Source organism: Bombus affinis, chromosome 9 (genome assembly GCF_024516045.1).
Source record: "Bombus affinis isolate iyBomAffi1 chromosome 9, iyBomAffi1.2, whole genome shotgun sequence".
Lineage (NCBI taxonomy): Eukaryota > Metazoa > Arthropoda > Insecta > Hymenoptera > Apidae > Bombus > Bombus affinis.
In genome coordinates this window covers 11,195,029-11,215,514 of record NC_066352.1, presented here as the reverse complement: position 1 = coordinate 11,215,514, position 20,486 = coordinate 11,195,029, and the positions used below count along the sequence as shown (strand labels likewise).

The 20,486-nt window shown below is 39.5% G+C and overlaps 1 long non-coding RNA gene across 4 annotated transcripts in view; it reads right to left on the bottom strand.

Annotated features, from left to right (window-relative positions):
- Positions 1-1,275: 1,275 nt before the first annotated feature.
- The window catches only part of LOC126920294 (uncharacterized), a 118,561-nt gene continuing 99,350 nt past the window's right edge, over positions 1,276-20,486 (bottom strand). For 2 of the 4 annotated variants that reach the window (XR_007711925.1, XR_007711924.1), the window contains 2 exons: positions 5,812-6,109; positions 5,502-5,729 (listed from right to left, as the gene is read on the bottom strand). This is a non-coding gene — a long non-coding RNA (uncharacterized LOC126920294). Of the gene's footprint in view, positions 5,384-5,448; positions 5,730-5,811; positions 6,110-20,486 lie in introns of those variants that run through there. The other 2 variants (XR_007711927.1, XR_007711926.1) reach the window with 2 other exon arrangements.

Genomic DNA, 20,486 nt, shown 5'->3' with positions numbered 1-20,486 from the left:
TTGTAAATTGTAGATGGCGTAATAAAATTTCTCAATAGTCGGTATTACAGAACTTGTGTTTTCGAACAGGATGTATAATAGAAGAACTATTTTTTATATATATAATAGAAATTATTTAGGGGGGGGGGGGTAAAATCATTTAGATGTGAAGGGATATTACGGCATAACGAACTACCAAATTAAATTCATTAAGTTAATATAACTTAAAATTGACACTTAAAATTAGAATACATTTATTTGATTTAAATCAAATTTAAAAAAATAAAATTACAGATATTTTTCTAAGTCAATTATATTATTTAATAGGCGAGGAGGATAAAAGAATGGAGTTTTTTATTTTTTGTTCCAAGTTAGACAATGTATCTCTGTACGAAATGCGCGCGCAATATTCTTATATTTGGTAGAGATAACAGCGCCAATGAAACGGCAAAATATGCAATTATATATCGCAATGTTCAATCGCAATCGATATAAATTTCTCGCGATCGATATATCATATTGGTGGGCAACAGAACTGTAGAAGTGTTAGTCTTGGACGAGAAGCACAGCAAGAAGATTCGAGAACGGTTCATTTAGGAGTTGTCAGGTAAATATATAGTTTTTAGATTTATTTTTGTATTGTCGAATTCATCTGCAATTTAGAATAATGAGTAATATTTAGAAGAGTTATTACATATACATATCCAACTAATCCGATTACTGAAGGTGATTAAGAGTGAATATATACATATATATGTACTTATTGTATTTCTACATACAGTAATTCACAAAAGTATTTCAATATTTACTATAGGAAACTTTTATATATGTTATATGTATAATGTAAAACATTTTGTATTAGCATTGTAATGAGGCATGTTTACGTGTATGATATAAAATATTTCGCATTAGCATTGTAACGAGAAATGACCATTTGTATCGTATAAAACATTTTGTATTAACATTCTAATAAGATATGACTATTGTGATTATGTTGTCAAATTTGAGACCAATCTGAAGATAAACACGTATAGAAACTACAAGAAATTTACTGTAAACATCAATGTATCTAGTAGCGACGTATCTAATAGAAAAAATTTGTTTCTGTAGGATATCAACCGAATTCTATTCGTGTGTGTTGGTAGCCCCACCCCACCGAATTACGTAGCTTGCGACGCGAACCTGTTGCGCGGGGGTTTATTCTATTGTCGAAAATCGAGGCGTTAAGATGTATCACCCGAACATGGCGTTTGTTAACTGCGTAATACCTTCGTCGTCATCCTTTCAGCGTTTATCTTCATCATTTATTCATTTTTATATAATCTGTTCCCTTTATACATTTATTTGATAGTGTTGATTCGTTTTCGTACAGGTTAGTTGATTGCGAGAGAAACATCGAAGCATTAGGAGGACGCCATGATGTTTAACGATATTCGTTCTATGCAATATTCAATCCGCTAACTTCTCGCAGAAATATGGTAACATTTGATTTATTCTCATTAGGGCAAACGTATTTTTACGTTGTTTCATCTTTTTATAAGATAGCTGTCATGTTTATTTAGTATTCAATTGATGCAACTACATTCCTTACAAATAATTCACGATACTAATATAATTAATATGTACGTAATATGATATTTTGTATAATTTTACGGATTATTACGAAGACTAAGGTGAAAATATGTGAGATTAAACGAATCACTATTTTTAATTCGAATATGTTAAATTACTTTTTCATTTCAATGAAATTAAACGAATTTTTTAACATTAATTCAACTTACATTCTCTAGACTTTGTTGAAGAATTGAAATAACTTTTGCATTTTGTTTCGTTATCGTCAATTGTCTGTGATAATATTATCATTTCACGTTTTTCTTTCTTTCATTCGTATTAATTAAAAAATAAAATCTGTTGAAAATTTAAACACTTCAAATTGTTTTAAAACTTTCAAATAATCAATATTATTTTTGAGAACAAATTACAGTATTCCACGTTTTGTTACAGATTTCTTCGAGTTTTCCCTTTTTCAGGGGATTTTTGTGGATCTTATTTGATGGGCTTCCCAATAGCTACTCTTGGGTCATCGACATCGAGCAGCGTTCTTCGTATCTAATGGTGAGTCGCAGGCATTTTTGTTCCTCTGGTCACTCAATCATGTCGTAGGATGAAAGGTCCGAATCGGCACGGATGACTGGTTGTATTACGTAGAATTTTTGTCGAGCATAGTGACCGCGAATATTTAATATATATTCGTGAGTAGTAACGTTTCTTATCTGTGTTTTATTTATTAGTTCAGGATAGGTTTTCTTGTACATCGTGTTTTTGTATTTCAATATAAAGGATTGACATGAATAATGCAATGTTTTGATAATTAATATATGTATCTATGTTTCAAAATCGTATAATATAGAATTATTTATAAAATCAAAGTTTATATGATTATATAGAAGGATTAAATGCCCGGACATTGAATATTTATTAATAAATAAAACATGAATATTGTAATAAATAACGAAACAACTTCATTTAGTTATATCGTAGTGGAAAAGTCGAATACCCTCAGGCTTCGTTATTATGAGAGATTTCAATTACATATGACTAAAATTATTATAGTGTTAATGAGTTTCCATGAATAATATTTAATTTTATCTTCTGTTTCATTATAATGTGGAACAATTTTATTATTTGATTTCCATATTTAGTGAAATTTGACATGTGAAATATATTAAAAACAAAAGATTCCAAATTGTAATCTTGTCCGTCCAAGAATATATTAAATTTCCACGTGCAAGAAGACACTTCGCGACAGGCAGATTTCAGAATCAAAACAAGTATCAAGCACTTTTTTATGTTTATGTTTTCAAAGATGTGTTTTGACAAAGGAATCTCCTGAGGATATTTCATTGTTATTTATTGATATAAATACCATTTGTATCGAATCTTCATCTGTTCTTTAAGAAATATATTTTTTATTAACTTTTTTTCATTTTTGTGTAGTAGTTTAGTAATTCATTGAAGTGATGAGATAAAGTAGAATATAAAGCTGTTAAAATTGGAAATAAAATTGAACTACAAAGTCGAGAAATATTAGGCCGTTAGATACAAAATATACGAAATATTGCAATTGATCATATTTCAGCCTAGGATTTTCAGGTTTAATCTCTTCCATATTTATTGCTAGAACCTCACTCACGTGTCCAGATGCTACTTAGGTAGGAGACAGGTAGTAGACAAGGTGATTATAAACCTAATACCTAATTTCTCAGCGACTGACGTTGCGTTAGTATATCATGCACGACGTATTTTCCACAATGTATGTATGTGTGTGTGTGTGTGTGTGTGCGTAGCTAGGCTGTGGAATTGCGTCGTTTTTGCTATTTATTATAATTTTCAAACACTTAGAAATTTCAGAAGTATGATTGCAATTTACAATAACAGTGTTATTAGATATGTACAGCAGATTATTAATCTTGCCTTTGCATTACAATGATATCAGACTGTGTATCAGCTATTTAATAATATTATTTCTTTAGATAATATACATATAGTCACGCACAATTATGTATATTTAATTAAGATTGGAATTCAAATATGCTTCAAATTAATTCTAATTAAAATCAAAATATGCAAAAAATTTGTATGCAACGGTCGGTAGCCAACGTCAGTCGATTTCAGGAAAATGGTATGTAAATTAGAGCGTGAAGGTTGTGTGCCAAACTCGGGTGTCGGAGGCGTCCCGGGACGTTTCTCTAGTGTAGGCTCTTGCGCCCGGGTTATGTGTGAGAACCGTGGAGCGGGTGTGTTGGTGTGCCTGTTTTGTCATTTTTTAAATATAGGGCTAGATAGGATAGGTAGCATACTTTCTGGTGTGAATGTTAATTATAAGTAGGTAGGGTCGGGCAGGTTGGCACAGTCTCTGGTCGGGTAGGCGCGTTTTCGCGTGTCCAACCTGTTTCAGGAAAATTGATTTGAAAAATCGATGGCGAGGCTGGCACCGCGAGTGAAGCATACCATTCGTCTCTGCTCTCGTCCATCAATTTCTCGAATTTCGTGGTCGTGGTCGCGAGTAGGTTTCGAAACGGACAGCGATCACTATGATCGTTGGTTTCAGCGGGTATTGCGCCCGAAGAAAGAAGAGGCTACGAGCCGAAGAGGCCCGGCAAATTGCCATAGAAGAGGGCAACTACTAATGGTTTTCCATCCTCTGGATCACCCAGAGCATGGAAAATCATTCTCGTTATTACTTTGTCACTATGCTCGCTTTTAGTATCTGTAGTTATCTCCTTTTTCTTTTTTTGTCGATGTATATGTGGGCTGACCAACAGATTAATTACGGTTAAATTAGAGTTGCGAAAAAGTTTTGTATTTTTAAGCTTTTTAGTATCGCGAAAGACTGATTACGGTTTCAATTAGAGTTGCGAAGAAATGATAATCGTGTTTGCTTTAGCGTTGCTAGTGAAGCTTTCGGCTGGTGTTTCTTTTTAACGACTTTCAATGAATCTCAAGTTAAACTCGTTCTTATTGTAACGAGAAATCCGTTGCATGTAATTGGTGTCGTTACTACATAATCTCCGAAACTGTTCGTCATTATCATTAATTTGACTTTGTTTGAATACTCAAATGACACAATTACTTACAAAGATACAAGCGGAGTTCCCACGGGATATATAAATGGATGGATTTCGTGCATATAGGGTTAACTTAATAAAGGTGAGGGTTGTTCTAAGCCCTGCTCGACATATTGGGTCACGTATTCCAGCTAGAGGATGCTGTGACGATGTCTGTCTACAGTGAAAGCCGATAGAAATTAATTTTCATTCGTGACGACAGGACATAGTCCCGTATCACCTTTTGTTTGTTAAGTGTACATAAAAAGAATTAAAATGCTCTGTTATATCTTATGAGAGTATCTTCAGATTAGACTAAACGTACTTGTATATATGATATGGTATGGGTCTGTCGGAAAAATTCAAGTGTGTAACTATTAAATGCCTAGATATTAAAGGATTAAATCGTAATAAGTATGTAATCGTTTATCGAGTTGGATAGGGTGGTACCAACAAGCAAGGTAGAATATTTATTTCTGGAGCAAGATTTAAATTGGAATGGCGAGGAGGATGCTGTAATATCTGCTAATCTCTTGCTAAATTACGTAATAAATTTTCAAATTATTACATTCTATCAGGGTTTGCGAAGTTTCCAGTTAGAGATATTAGATCCGTAATTGCTTTCTGAGCGAAACGTTTACAGATACTGAACAGTATTAGCGCAAACTGCTGACAATTTATACAAACATTCTCCTTGTATAATTGCATTCAACAATTTACAATAATAATTTGCTACTATTTAACTCTGAATAATATTCGAACCTGAATTTAATTGCTCGTTGTCTTCAATGAATGTTCTGTAAAGAAAAGATCGAATTCTTAAAACACGTTACACAGTAGATGTTCGATACACATTACATACCACTTAAAAGAGCTATAAAAATGGTACCATGCACGCTTTTATCCACCTTTTCACATAATGAAGCTGATTTGTCAGTTTGCCGTCAAATTACAAAATTGTTGCCAACTTACATTCGGTTACGGGAAAAGTTTCTAACTCGGCTCTTTGTTCGGTCAAGTTAAGAAATGAAATTCTTCAAACCTTTCTGCTAAAAGAAACAGACAATTTCGACAATCGACCAGACAAGGTAATTTTATCGAGGGAGTGCGTTATTCCTGCGGGCGTGTGGTCTGCTTCTTTTGCTGAATTGGGGGTGGAAAAGTTGTGGAGTAACCGGAAGATACGTACACCATCGCGAACAGTAGTACCAAAGGCAACACCTACCGGGATGGGTCTGTCAAGCGTGGCCACAATCAGGCGTAGACCAACGGCGGGGACGAGTTGTCGGAAACAGGCGGCGGCAATAATGCGCGATGGACGTGATAGGGTGCGATCGATTTTCTCGATCTCGAGAGAATGGAGTCCTTATTATTCCGGCGAGAAGGCAGCAGACCGAGGGTAGCTCCGTTATTCGATTCGAAGCAGCGGTCGCCTCGAATCTACCGCTATCCCTTCAACTCACGCTCCGACTCTTTTATACTCGCTTTTCTCTTCTCTTTTCTTCTTTTTCGCAGCCTACTTCCTTGTTGGTAAAAATCCAATTCGTGCCGGCGCATTGCATGGAAAATAAGAGGACGGGACATTGAATTGCTGCTATGTAATGGTGCTACGTAACGAAGCTACTTGTGCCGCGGGCTATCGGACTTTAGCGAAACGCGATAATCGAAAGACGCGAACGCGTGCTGCTGTTGTCTTCGATTCATCGAACAAAATATACTGAAAATAAACGGTATTTTTTAAAACGTTCGCGCAAACTCGAGGTACTAATAATATTCTACTAATTACAATGTACCATAATTGGAAGCAGAATCTTCCGTTATAGTCTGTAACAGCTCGAGTGTCATATCGTGGTCGTAGAAATGATTCGTTTTGAACGATCGATTCCCGGCCAATTGAAAATCAGTTCAACACCAGCGATCGGCCACCGTATGAATCGTGGCCCGTTAATTCTCAATGACCGCTTCGTTGTATTTTACTTAATTCAACGTTCAATTTTGCTTTACCTATCTTTAGAGATGGAGATGAGTTGACACTCCCAAAGATAACTAAAGTTGAGAGTATTTCGAACGGTTAATGATTTAATAATAGTCTTTTTGCTCGATTACATTGGATCTACAGGATTTCTACTTTTTCAGTCGCCAAAGTCATCGGCAGTGATTCGGAGATCTTTTTCTTCTTACATTAGGAATCGCAGCTAAGATCGATTCGCGCAAACAATTTGTCTGATCGCTTGAAAAAAGAAAATCCTACTGCGAGAGAAGCTCAAAATCTCGTTAACCGATCGTTATCCTCTACAGTCGAACAAAGTGTATTCGTGACGCAGGGGTAGTCGTTTATTCGCTCGAAAAGCTTTTCTCTGGTAAACATATTTGCATGGAAGCAGAATGAAAGCTTCGACTATGTTTTTCGTGTCTGTGACACGTCAGATTTACAAGTAGTAAACTCACAGGTTCTAAAACACTTTCAGCACAGGATGGTTTAAGTTAGCCGTTCGTGTTCCACTTTAATTGACGTCAAAATAATTCGATAAACGTTCAAGAAACCAGCGTGTTAGTTCTGTATTTCACGTAACGTCTATTATTTCAGGGAAGTTAGGTTACACGCAGCCGACTTCTCGTCAAGTTACTCGTAATTTTATTTGTCGGAAAACATGTAAACTGTATGGAACGACAACGTTCTGTACTTGCTCTTTCGATGTTCTAATCGTGCCACGTTACGTCGCGTCGTCTTTTAGTCGGTAGTTCTTTTACTGGCTTTTATAAGGTTTTCCCATCAGGAGATTCACACACAATGGTACGTCATTATCGACATGATTCAGGAAGCAGCCGAGACTCAGAGCTTATCGTCTGTTGCCAGCCTAACTCGTTCTCATTTAACTTTTGCAATACTCATCGTCTCGCTGCGCTGGTGGAAGTGTTCCAATCGTTTGCCAACTTTTCCTGAACCGTAACTGACTTGGACTGTAATTCCTCTTAATATTACCACTTGCTCGCTCGAATCTGAATATTCTCGAAGAATCGACCCGCAGTCCTATTACCTATCTAGTATTATTCGCTGATAATTTTCAAAACTTCTTCCGTTCGTGCTAACCTCTTGCGTACATCGTTTTGAATCGATCGTTTGTTGCTTTTAGTGGAGGCGAAAGAAATCTCCACGGAAATCGAATCTAAAGATATTTCTCTTTTTTTTCTTTTTCATGAACATCGATTCGCGTCGAGTATTTTTCTCTGGTGGATTCTACGGCTATTAAACGTCAAGAACGTCTAAAACGATCGATCATAGGAAAACAAAGTGGTTGGCAGGCAACATTGAGACGTGTTAACGAAAAATTGGAATGGAAAAGTTTTGAGAAAGCAATCGAAGAAGCGGTATACACAGATTGATAAATTCTATATTGACGAGTGAGTTTTTCGTTCGCGATAAAAGATGGTTTCCTACTTCTTCGAGATCACAACCCGTTTATTCACCTTCGAAAGATCGCCAGTAACAGTTTCTTTTATCTTCGGTTGCTCCCTCAGGAGAGAAAAATAGTTGAATCTCGTGAGACGATTAAGACTCTGACATGGTAAAACTTTCGAAACGGCTCTGGTAAGGAGACAACGGGAAGGACAATAACATAATGAAAGCATGCGCAAGGTAGAAGAAAGAAGTAGGACAGAGGGCCAAAACGTGGGAAACAGTGTAAGCTGGAACGTCTTGAAAATTGTATATCGTAAACGAGTATACTCACGGTGAAACTTAAACAGTAAGAAACTCGTTTATGGTAGTCGCTTCATTTATTTAATTGCAACATCCATGTCCATTCTTTCGAACATTTCACAGTTAGAATAATAATAGAACATTTCACAGTTAACGATATCGACGAAATACGACCGCAAATAAAATTCTAATAAACTGGAAAATTATCGACGTTCCAAAACGAAGCTGCTCTACCAACGAGTATAGCTCTTTGCGCATTGTACGAGATTACCGCGAGAAAGGTGACGGAAGAAACAAAATAGGAAGTTAGTCGGTTTTCTCTGTCGACACCAGCTAGACGCTTGGCAAGCTGCTATTAAGCACTAAATTCTTGAGTAACGATAATTTCGCGATACCTTACTTGCCGTTCGTCTACAACCGGTTCTCTTCGTTGCCGGATAACATTAGAGCTTTGGTATCGTGCCAAGATACATCTGCCAGCACTCACTGAACCTAGGTACACGTTCGTGGTATACGCTTATATATCTGGAAGCACGCTACTTTCGGTTGGAACTTCATGTTTCAGTCCGAAAACGAAAACCAGCCTGGTCGTAGGTTCGATGTTCCTCTTCTTTTCCAGCCTGGCCATTCTACTTCATCGATCTGCTTGTCGTCCGCACAACGTCATACGCGTAGCACAATCGATTGTCCATCCATTTCAGCTCGATTTCCGCCTTAGGTGTACAGCCTTTCACAGCGACACGAAAGAACGCCATGTTATTTATGAGTGACACTCGCCATGTGTCGCCGAAATTAAATTCTCCCGTTTTTCACGATGGATATTCTTCAAAGGGACGCTTTACCGATCTACTTTTTCTCAGAATCCTGCAATCCTGCGGTGCTGCGTGGTTTTTCACGGTTGAAACTGTGAAACGTGCCGGAAAGCTGAGCACGATTCCTTACTTTGTTATGCCGAGATAGGTGGTTTATTTTGTCAAAGTTCATGCGTCCAGGAAAACGTGGCTAGAGGAGAATATTCGACAACGTGATAAAATTTCTATAAAGTGAACTTTCTAAATATATTGCCAATACGAATTTGGTATTACATAGTTTTGGATTTGTTCAGTTGTGATATGAAAGTTATTAAAAACGGTATATTCGATGGAAGCTGTAGTGAACCTGCGTTTTGAATATAATCAATACGTTTTGTATGAAAGCGGAGATAGGAATGCAGATAATATTCGACGCATTTTTTCAGTGCGTCTATTGTCAATTGACTTTGTTTATACGTAGTGACATTACTCGACGCGTATTCACGGAGTCGCAATCTTAAACGAATTCAGTCTCAGGTAATAACAACGAAATTCCATTTCATTTTTTATTATTTCAAACCTTTAAGTGCAGCGTATGCAGTATACACTTTTTTGCATTCAATCTGGAATGGAAATTCCATTGGACCATGGAATTTTAGAGTTAATTCATTCATAGAAATATAAGGGGTATGAATTAGTAAAATACTCGATTTATTTTTATTCCCTGCAACGCTTTACAGGGATTAAAAATATTTCTTGCGCTTAACCACGGCTTAGCGACACATTAATATTCATAAACGGAAGCCGTACCCATTTTGCTTCTCGTTGTTGTCGTTTTGTAACGTAGTAATCTTTAACTTTATTATAGTCGATCTTTCTCGTTCCAGCAAATTTCTTTTATCTTACGAGTTAATCTTTGATGCTCGAAAAACTAAGACGTACTATATATGATATTAGATATAAACGATCTATTCTCCGTATTTGATAATATTAGTCGTATGTTCGAAGCTATGTAAAAGAGTACGTACATGGCCGAAGTTGCACGCGTGGTAGGATAATTATCCAGAAACATTGGAGCGATTAAAACGAGAAACGCAAAGCAGCGCGTTCGATCACGCCAAACCGCGGAATCGATCACGCTAATGTGCTTGCAGGTTCGGTGTATTCGGCTGTGATACGGAACTTTAACAGACGTGACGTTCCACGGTATGATTAACCTGATGAAAACGCTGCTTTTTACCACGCTACCGACCGAATGAACCAAGTTCCTGAATGTGTTCGTGCCTTTTTATCCTCCTCGGCTCGCGAGTCTCTTTTTACCTTTGTCCCTCTTCATTCTCATTCTTTCTCCCTCTTTCGCTACAGATGTCAGGCCAGAAGGAAAAGGGGCTAGCGGGAAAGCGAAAAGTGAATACTGGAAAATGTGATTCGTGAACTACGGCCGTAGCAGTGTGGAGCTTTGCATTACCATTTTGGCCGTTGGCCAACCCCTGGCCTCTGAACCTGAGGAATCTCCGATAGAAGATAAGGCCTCGCCTCTTGCTCGCCCGTGGTTGAATTCTGCAGGCACACCCGCTAGATAAACACACCCGTGGGAGGGAAACCGACTCCTGTCGACTAGTCGAGATCGTCGGGACTGTTCCGGAATTTCCACAGATTTACAGGCTGGAATTCCTTATCGTAATCAACTGGCTATACGTTTCTTCGAGTTGAATCTAAGAAATCGACGGAAGGCCAATGTTAATCTCTTCAGATTTCCGCGTCAGACTTCTTCATAAATTGTTATTGCAACGGAAGAACCAAGTATTTGGTTTACTCGGATCCGGTAATGGATTTGTAGAAAATGATTTAAGTTTGATCTTAAAGCTGGATTTCAGCGGTTCGGTTTAAGCCGGTGGATGCGGAATGTAAAATAATTTGTGATCGAGAGTTCTGTTCTCGCGGTTCAATTTCGAAGGAATTCTCTGTAAACAGCTTTAATGTACTATAATTTGAATACGTTTATGTCGAAAACATTGATCAAAGGATTTACCAAAGTATTTTCAGAATTTTTATTCATTCGCTTGGATATCGTCGACAAGAAAATCTACGTTTTCCTTATTCTTCTTCGATCGCGTCTCAAACAATCGGCTATTCTTATGATTTACATACACCGCGGTACCAATCTCCCTCTTTCAATGACTCGAACGGAATTTGTGTGGGAGGAAACGACGAAAATATCTGTTCGACGTCAATTTTTCGCAATAGACGGATCTTTATACTCCGACTACGATCGCAGCGGCCTTTGCGTACGTGTCTATCAATTTCTCTCGTCTAGAAAACTTTGTATATGGCACGACTTTCTCATCTATGGAATGAGTTTACATTGAGTTTACTCGAAAAGAGATAGTTTACATATCGGCACCGTTTCTTCCCTCGCTCGTTCCTCTTTTCCTCGAAAACTTTTCCCAGCACCGAGACACATCCGACTAGATGCGCGACTACATCCACCTTTTCGAATTCCCGAAATCCGGTATTTATCTTTTCCTCCGTCGAATCACATCCACACCGCGAGTAAGAAATGTTTTTTAATTAGATCGTGGTCATTCGCAACTATTCGTAAGTTGCCAGTCGCACAAATATTTGCTGAGACTCGTCTGTTTTTTCAATGCTCCAGGAACGGTTACGTCAACATGGATAGAGTTCTCAGGGTAGAGAACCAAGTAAATAAGGAGGGACTCTCTGCCTCTGGAGAGAAGACGTTGATTTTTAATTTATAAATTTTATAAATTCCAGCTTTAAAAGCCACATTTTTCGCGTAACGTCAGGATGGATAAAAACCATCGTAACGACGATAATTTCTATTGAGCAAGGTGAAAGTATCACGGGAAAGCGAGGAGAACCTAGAGAAAATAATGCAAACACCTTCTTCCTCTTATTTTCGTATTTTGAAAGATAGCTCGAAATACTTTCATGGTTTCACGAGGACGTGGTTTCTTCCTTTTCCTCCATTTATTAGTTTCGTTCCTTTCCGAAATATGCGTCACCGAATAACGAAGGCGATGTACGATATCAACGAGCTACACAGCGTTACTCATCGTCCTTACTTTCATCTTTATTCGTTATACAATTTCGAGCGTCGATCTGCAAAAGCCTAGAGAAAGACGGTTTCCGTGGTTACCCGTTAGATGATCGAATAAAGTCTCCTTTCATATTTTTTACTGAAATCTAGCACCAGCTCGGCTCCGTGCCAACCTTAGTACTCGAGTTATCAATGTTATAATGGAAATGTAGATTCGTAAGTGGGAAACAGCTTCTCATCATAGAATTCATACTATATAGAGAGAATGCTCTGCCACCGATTTCTATGGATTCTCAATATCCTCTTGTGTTTATTTTTTATCCGGCTGCAGAGTATTTTAAACGAACAAAGCCAACCTGGAAGCTGATATTTCTTCTATTTTTTAATAGAACTTAGTTTGCTAAGATTAAATGCTATCGCAGTTGCTGTCGTGAAATAACAAAGCGTTGGAATAATGTAACGATTATTGATTCTAAAACTCGAAGCCACGTTCTTGTTGCTGATCGATGGTCGACTTTATCTCGAGCGAGTATCATCGTCGTTACGAGAACGTTCGAAGCTCGTGTGAAATTTAAATACGATTTGAACCCGAGTCAAATTATTCCTCTCCTAGTAAACTGGATCCTTCGCAAACACTGTTACCACAAACTACCATGAATCTTCGATTTATAGGAAACGGGACGTTTCTCGTTCCAGTGAAAGTAGCGATGCGTGAAACATCGGTAACGTGATAAAGTCATCGGTAAAACATTTCTCGAGTCTTATCGACTATGCTTTAAAATTACATCTTGATTATCGTTCGAACGTTTTTGCTTCTACAGAAGACAAAAGCAATTCTTATTGTTAGTCTGCGACCCCAGTTCTTTTACGGTGCTGTACGAAAAACAATATTGTTTTGTGAACATAATGAAAACGTATTTGTTTGCCAGCTCGCCTAAATTACGTTTCAAAATAAATATCAAGGAGACGTAGCGAGTGGCGCGTTTATTTTCGCGCGTTATAACAATTGCGCGCGATAGCAGAAATACAGACAGCGGTGGTGCTTTGCTATCTTTTTCTCGGTCGGTCTTACGAAGAGTGAAAGGAGCGCCGAGGTTCTCCCGCGCCTATTTATTTTATTACGCCTCGACGCGGTCTCTTCGCGCGAAACGATCTTTGTGTTTCGTTCTACGCTACCCTTGCTCGACCTTAATATATAGGGATGGCTTCCGTTCCTTCTCGACATCAGGATGCTTGTACGGCTTTGTTACCGTAAGATTAACGAGGTCTCTTGCGAAGCGTTTGTTTGTTCGTCGTACACGAATTTAATGGTAGCATAACGAGATGTGTTCGGTGCTCCGTACGTAAGATCCAGCCTTCTCGTAGAGCGCGTAGGAAAAGCGTGAGCAAACTATTATAAAGACTCATAAAGCGTACGTCAATCCGTCTAAACTGCCAGAGTACGTACATCGCGAGTATTCTTTGCGCAGCTCGCGAATAAATATTTCATTTTTCTGCGCGGAAACACTTCGACCGTGAGTTGTTTGCACGTGCGTAAAGTTAATTCGTTCCGCTCACCGAAACAGCCGGAAACATGTAAATTTATTATACAGCTGCTCGGAGCATATAACTAGACATGTCGAATCTCTTTCCCAGAATGAACTGCGAGCATCTAGGCGTACAGTTGTCTGAAAAAAAACTGTAATATCACGCAGGAAAAAATTGAAATACCGTTGCAACGAAAAGAGATGGTGCGAAGGTGTCGCCGGATTAGCGCACCGTTTACGATGCTTCAAATTGTATCACGAGCACGATATCTTGTAAAACGAGTCATGCCGCGTGATATACCTAACTACATGTCATACTTTAATATCGGTCCGTTAACATAGGTGTTGGCCGTGTATGTACGCGTCACACGGTCGTATGCACAGCAATACACGAGCGTGTACAGATTCAGGATGACTGGCGTGGCGACGGACCGTGCTGTTCTCTCGTGTATCGAGAAAAATTATCATATCATGCAAATCTGTGCACGGTCGGTAACACTTCCGGCCAAAGGTTCCCGTATAACGATATTCGTTCGCTGTCTGGAAAAAGGGAGCGGAAAAGCTGTGGACTTTCGGACGAGAGCCGTTCGATCGTAACGCATCTGCGTGCCCAACACGTAATTCGATGAAACGACAATACCATGCATTCGTTGGCCCTCGATACCCGCAAACGAGAAGCGGAAAACGATATGCGTACGAACTATTTCTAGTGGGAATCGTTCGAACGATTTATTGTACGTTCGATACTTTACTTCGAAAAAAGTTTGCAAATTGTTCCTCTGAAAAATTGATAAAAATCTACGATATTTTTGGTGGGAAATGTTTTAATAAGAGTAAGAAGAGGGACGGTACATAGCAAAACTGACTTTACAAAACATTTTTGACGTGTTTGCGTCTATCGTATCTTACGACGGCGATGCTTTCGAATTACGTGAAAAAGTTTCATCAAAGTTCCATTATTCTAGAATCTCCTATTCCTCTTGAGCAGGCTCTAGAGGAAAGATTACAAGGTGGTTCGATCGAAAGCACGGTAAAAAGGAAGGTAACCATATACCGCGGACAGAAGGGAAACGTTGCTCCGCAAATTTGAAGCATCTTCGTGAATCACGGTCTTCTGAACCATCATCCACATTCCCGACGTTCTTATACGGGATGCCATTCGTTCTACGCGAATGTCTGCTGTATTTTGGAGATCTGCCAGAGACGTACGAGTTACGGAAGAAATTTAATTGTTCGGGACTTCGGATTACTGCTCTCTCCAACTGTAATCCGATTACGGGTTTTCCCTGCTTCAATTCTCTGCTCTTAGTAAGATGTAATTGTATCAAAGTCTGCCCTCCATTATAATTGTCGTCAATGAAATGAAATATATCATGTCGGTTACATAGTTGCAGAGACAAGCCTTTAACTTGACGCGACCAATTAATTCTCGACTGTTTGTAATTCGATCGTTTTCAATTATTTTTGGAAAATGAACGAAAGAAATTTTCAAATAATTCAGCAAGTCGAACCAATTAGGATGATTTACAGGATGCAAACCGTGACATTAACGCTTTCGATCGACACCAACGGTTCGTAGACATTTCGGGCGCCAGATGCATGCAGATTGGCTGTATTGAATATCGGGATTAAATCTGACTACGACTTCCCCAATAACAGGAGTTCCCAGTAGGAATTTCAGTGAGAAATCTCAGTGGTTCGGAGTAGCGTAATAAATTTACGTTATACCGTCTAACAACGTCTACACACGACTCTTGTGTGTTTCAGTAACTCTTTGATTATACATTAGCGAAGCTTTAACTACTAATTTGGATGAAACTGCAATCAGCGATGCAAATTGTGAAGATACACCAAATAAGATAACGTTAATTAGGAATTTCTGCTAATTCCTCTCGTTAGACGAAACGTGAAAAATCAGTTGGCACTTGGAACGCGAATTCCGTTGCTAGACGAATTCGATAAATTTTCTTGCCAAATAATTAACTTCTTCTTTGTCCAAGATATTATTTGTTTCGACGTGAGAATTCCGATTGCGGTAAGAAAGGCGTCGTACGTCACGTTCCTAAAAGTACAACAAACGCAACCGGAAATTTAACTGGATGGCGAAAGAGATGGAGGGAAGAGCAGATTTTAGCAGAGTAGAAAGTCGAACTGCTGCATTTTTCTAATAGCGTGCCGACTTTTCTTGTGTTTGTCGAGGTGTGCAACCGCGAGTAAGATGATGAAGAAGGAGCGACTGTGCCGCCTGTGCCGCCTGTGCACACGGCTTGCTGCCTATACGCGCCGTCTTGTAAAAGTTTCAAGTTTGGAAACTTACTAAAGAGTAAATGGTGACGCCGGTTGCGGTAGCATTCGCGAAACACCGCAACGTCTCGTGACCGCGTTGTACATTAAAACTTACCAACTATAGCTTTTAAGGATTTTCGGTAGTGTCGGTGTTTCTTTTCGATATGTCAAAAATTCAGATTTGCTGTTAAAATACACGAAGTAGAGGCTGCGATAGCCATCGGCTTTCAAATTAGGATCGAAAAGTTTTTTAATCAGTATCGTTTCCGATAGGAAATCGAACGTTCTTTGACACAAAGCAGGACGAATCGTTTATAGCCGGAAAACTGGAGAAAAACTGTTACAAGTTGGACGGAAAAATTGGTGAGAATCTGTCGGCGACGGAATGAGATACATAAATCGAGTCGCGAAGTAAAACGCAGTAAAAGCCAGAGGAACGATTTTCTCGAGAATGTGATCTAGTGAAATTCATCTAGTTCGAAGTTGATGCATAAGAGAAGGAGAGGGAAATCGGTAGCACTTGAACGAGGAAATCGCAGTTAGTTCCAACAAGTATCCACAAAGTACGATTACGATTTAAAAGCAATTCTATCGTCACGGGTTATCACGTTTTTCGCGGTTGATTTAAGTTCGTATGGTCAAATTAAAGTTCTGGATAATAAAATCTGAAATATTGGTTTCATTGTGATTCGAGTCGTATTTCTGGCAATAAAAATCCGTAAGATTCCAGTTGTTATCGTAATACACAGCTTAATACCATTTCAATCGTTTCGAATAAATCTAGTGACAGAAAGAACGGACGTGCATGTTTCTTACATCTGCGATGTTTCAACATTCGGAAGTATGACGAATGATATCCAGCTACGTCGTTGGCACATTCGATATCAAATTCCGGAGATAACGCAGAAGGGAAGCGGGCATAGGTTGAAATATGTATGTTCATGTTAGCCATTCGATCGAAGCGAACATCCATCTTCTCGTTGATAGTCCATAGAAGCTGCTTTGTTCACCGACATCAGTTTCTCACATGGGTTATTCTTCCGGTGAGGAACATCATTTCGCCTCGTCTTCTGATTTTCCATTCAATTTGAAGACGACCAATATCCCGATACGTTAGGAAAATCGACAGATCGATGGAAACTGATACAGAGAATTTTAAAATCATTTACGTGTCACACAAAGCCAATTGTTAAGAAAATGTGAGAATGTAACGCAAACGAGAGAGAGAGAGAGAGAGAGAGAGAGGGAGAGGGAGAGGACAGATAGGCAGGAAGAAATTAAAAAGATGCAGGAAGTTGCGAATTCAACGAGACACGCCCTCGCTTCGTTTCTCCGTGAAGAGCTGCAAGGCGCGACTCCGTTAAGAACCTCGAACCTCGTACTTTTTAGTTGGTGGTTCGAGAGTTTTCGAGGCTTTTCCAGGGCCAGTGGACATTTCGACTTCCACGTGAACGCGTTAAGAGCTTCGACTTCTAGCTGTGTCGTCAGCATGAAAAATCGACGCAGGAGTTTATCGTCGAAGCCATATCCACAGTATCCTTCATTGTCGCCGTTCGTATCTTCGGTTGACACACTGCTACCATGTATATCGTTGAGAAATATTACCATCGATCCTGTCCAATACTCGTTCAGAATAACGATTATCGATCGAAAGGATGTAACGTTCGCTTGTCGATTAATATTTGTTCAATTGCAATAAATATTAGTAGACATAAGAGGATGCCCAGGAAGTTGTATATCAAAAAAGAAAAAAAAGAAAAAAAAGAAAAAGGGACGTGCAGAAATTGCCTTCACACTTGCAAACGTTAGTTAATGCTATTAGCAGATGAGACGTGGAACCAAAATGCATTCGATACATATGTACAACGAGTCACGGGAAAACAACATCCACAAAATAGAACTATTTTTCACGGAACAGCAAACCTATGTAACCGGAAGAACTTCCAGTGAAAAATTTAACGTGCTCGGCCTGAAACTGCAGTTTCACAGTTTTGATCGAAACGCAGCGATAACTCACGCCGGATTTACAATCCGTACTTGTTTCACGGTGGCGAGTCGAACGGCGACAGGGTCACGGAAAAAACTTCGGTCATCCTGAATGCATCCGGGGTCCATTCGAAACGAAACTAATCGAACAACGTTTCATCATGCGAAACCGTTTTTCTCCCGAAAGCGTTTGAAGAAGATGGAACGATCTCGTATCTATCATAAAGCACGATAAATACTCGTCTCTTGACGAAATCGAGGATACCTTTCCCTTTCTCACGCTTTCCCTTTTCCTTTCTTCGCCTTTCTTTGTCCGGGCAACAGAGCTTGTACAGTATATTAGGCAAATGTAGCCTTCGATCAAACAACGAAATCTGCTAGTTCGTGTAAGAGAATCCAATAGAGTCATAAAGAAATCAGGTAGGTTTACATCGCCTTAGAAACGAAAGAAGACCATTTGGTTGCGATAAATCATGCAGTTGATTACCCACGACAAATCCACTTTGATAAAGACTTCTCTCTGTTCGAGATCCTCGATTCCTCGATTCCCCAGTCAACGTTGTATGACTGGGCAACTAGGGTTGAATGAAAGCATAACATTGAGATATATACCGTCATTGGGTGAATAGAATTTAATAACTTTCCAGACTTGTGTCAGAGGGTATCGAATAGATGATCCCTTTGTCCATTTCAGAATAGCAAGTGATTATGCTGAATTTAGAAACGAAATACGTGCGCCCGTACGGTACGAGGATTTCTGCGGATTTTCTCGTCTCGTAAAGGCAAAGCAAGTAAAACTCATTCTGGTAGAATTAATCAATGGTACGTACGAGGATACCCCGTTTTTTCGTCTTGTAGGTAGCTATAGACATAGATATAATACAAATTAGTAGAAATTCGAATAGAATTTTCCTACCAGTTCTCTTTGACTAGTGGCAGCGATACGTTCGTTATACGAAGCGGTCAGTTAAAAGGACACTCGAAACTGCTGGGTTGGGTGCAAATTTTTTGGTATAATTAGTGTTGGCTGAAAAACCAAGGGAACATGCGGCTCACGTCGCCGAGACGAACCTGACGTTGAAGGAAAGAAAACGCGATTTTCATTTCGGACTGACTCGTTTAGATCGTTATCAGTCGGAAGCTAGCTTTGAACAAAGTAAGTGAGACGATGAAATTTATAATCTACCACTTCTGTTCAAAATCTAATCGCTTCAAACATACCTTTCAACACATATTTTCGATGATGAAACGGAACTCCACATCTTCCTCGCTCTCACCCCATCCCATTCTCTCTCTTTCTCTCTCAGGACGAAGAGTTTCCTCGCTTGGGTACATCGTTGGGAGATCTCTTCTCATGAAGGAGGGAATCTCTGCTGGACTAAGGATGTTTGTTCGTTTGAATCTACACTTTTGCAAATTACATCTATCGCGGTATGAAGATAAATTGTTTTCAAAGGAAACCGCTTGTCACTCGGTAGATAACCGAAAGAAAATGTAACGTAGATTGTTGCAGTTCCTTTTTTTTTCGTTCTCGATGTCAAAGAATGGATCAATTCTACTCTGTTTGTCTTTGAACACGATGGGAATTTATAGTGGTAGCGAGTATGCTCGAATCGATCTCGGTCTCCTCGTAGCAGATAGTTGCAGCACGACGTTAAGATAAGACAGAAACAAATTCTCAAAGCGAAGAGGATTGTGCATGGCGGTGAGGATGGAACCGAGGACACGAACTACAGGGACGTGAAAATTCGTCGAGACAAAGACTGATGTGGCGTAAAGGTTGTCTTGCAACGACGACCTCGTTCACCCACCTTTTTAACGCTTCTTAACCGGCCGAACAGGATTATCCCTCTTACACTATTCAGGAACTATTTAACAAGATTTATCATCAAAAAGGTTTCGAAGAATTAAACTCGCTACACCTACGACACGTGCTAGGAGAATAATGTAAATTAGGAATAATCAAAAGAGACTGGTTGATCGAAACACTTGACGAAAGAATATTAATCGCGTCTACGTCGCTCATCAATTTCGAAGCTCGCTCCGTTGATTCTCTCTCATCCTTCAAAATTGCGCGCTACTCATAACGAGATAGGCTTGCGAGATAATTTTTCGCAACGATCCCGTGCCGAAGGTTCACAGCCAGAGAAGTAACCCGGTGGCGCGTTTCCATTAGCATCGGTTAAAAGTGCTTTCCATTAGCGTCGACAGCCCACGGGAACAAAGGGGTTTGAGTACGAAAGGCGAGTGAGCGCAGCGTGGAACGAGGATGATGCCGGCCGAGAAAGACGGGGCGGGACCAAAGCAGAGGACAGGAACGCGAAGGGAGAGAGGTCGGAGGGCAAAAGGACCGATAGATAATGGGGCTTGCTCAGGGCTGCTGCCTAGGTGTGCGCCAACTCAAAATAATATCACAGTGCGATAGGCCCTCATCAATCACGCGCCCTAATGAAAAGCCTAGCGTTGAAACTGCGCTGTGAATAAGCCAGCCAGGCTAACCGAACTCTCCGCTAACGATACGCAATACCACTAACCCCTTCGGCGATTCTC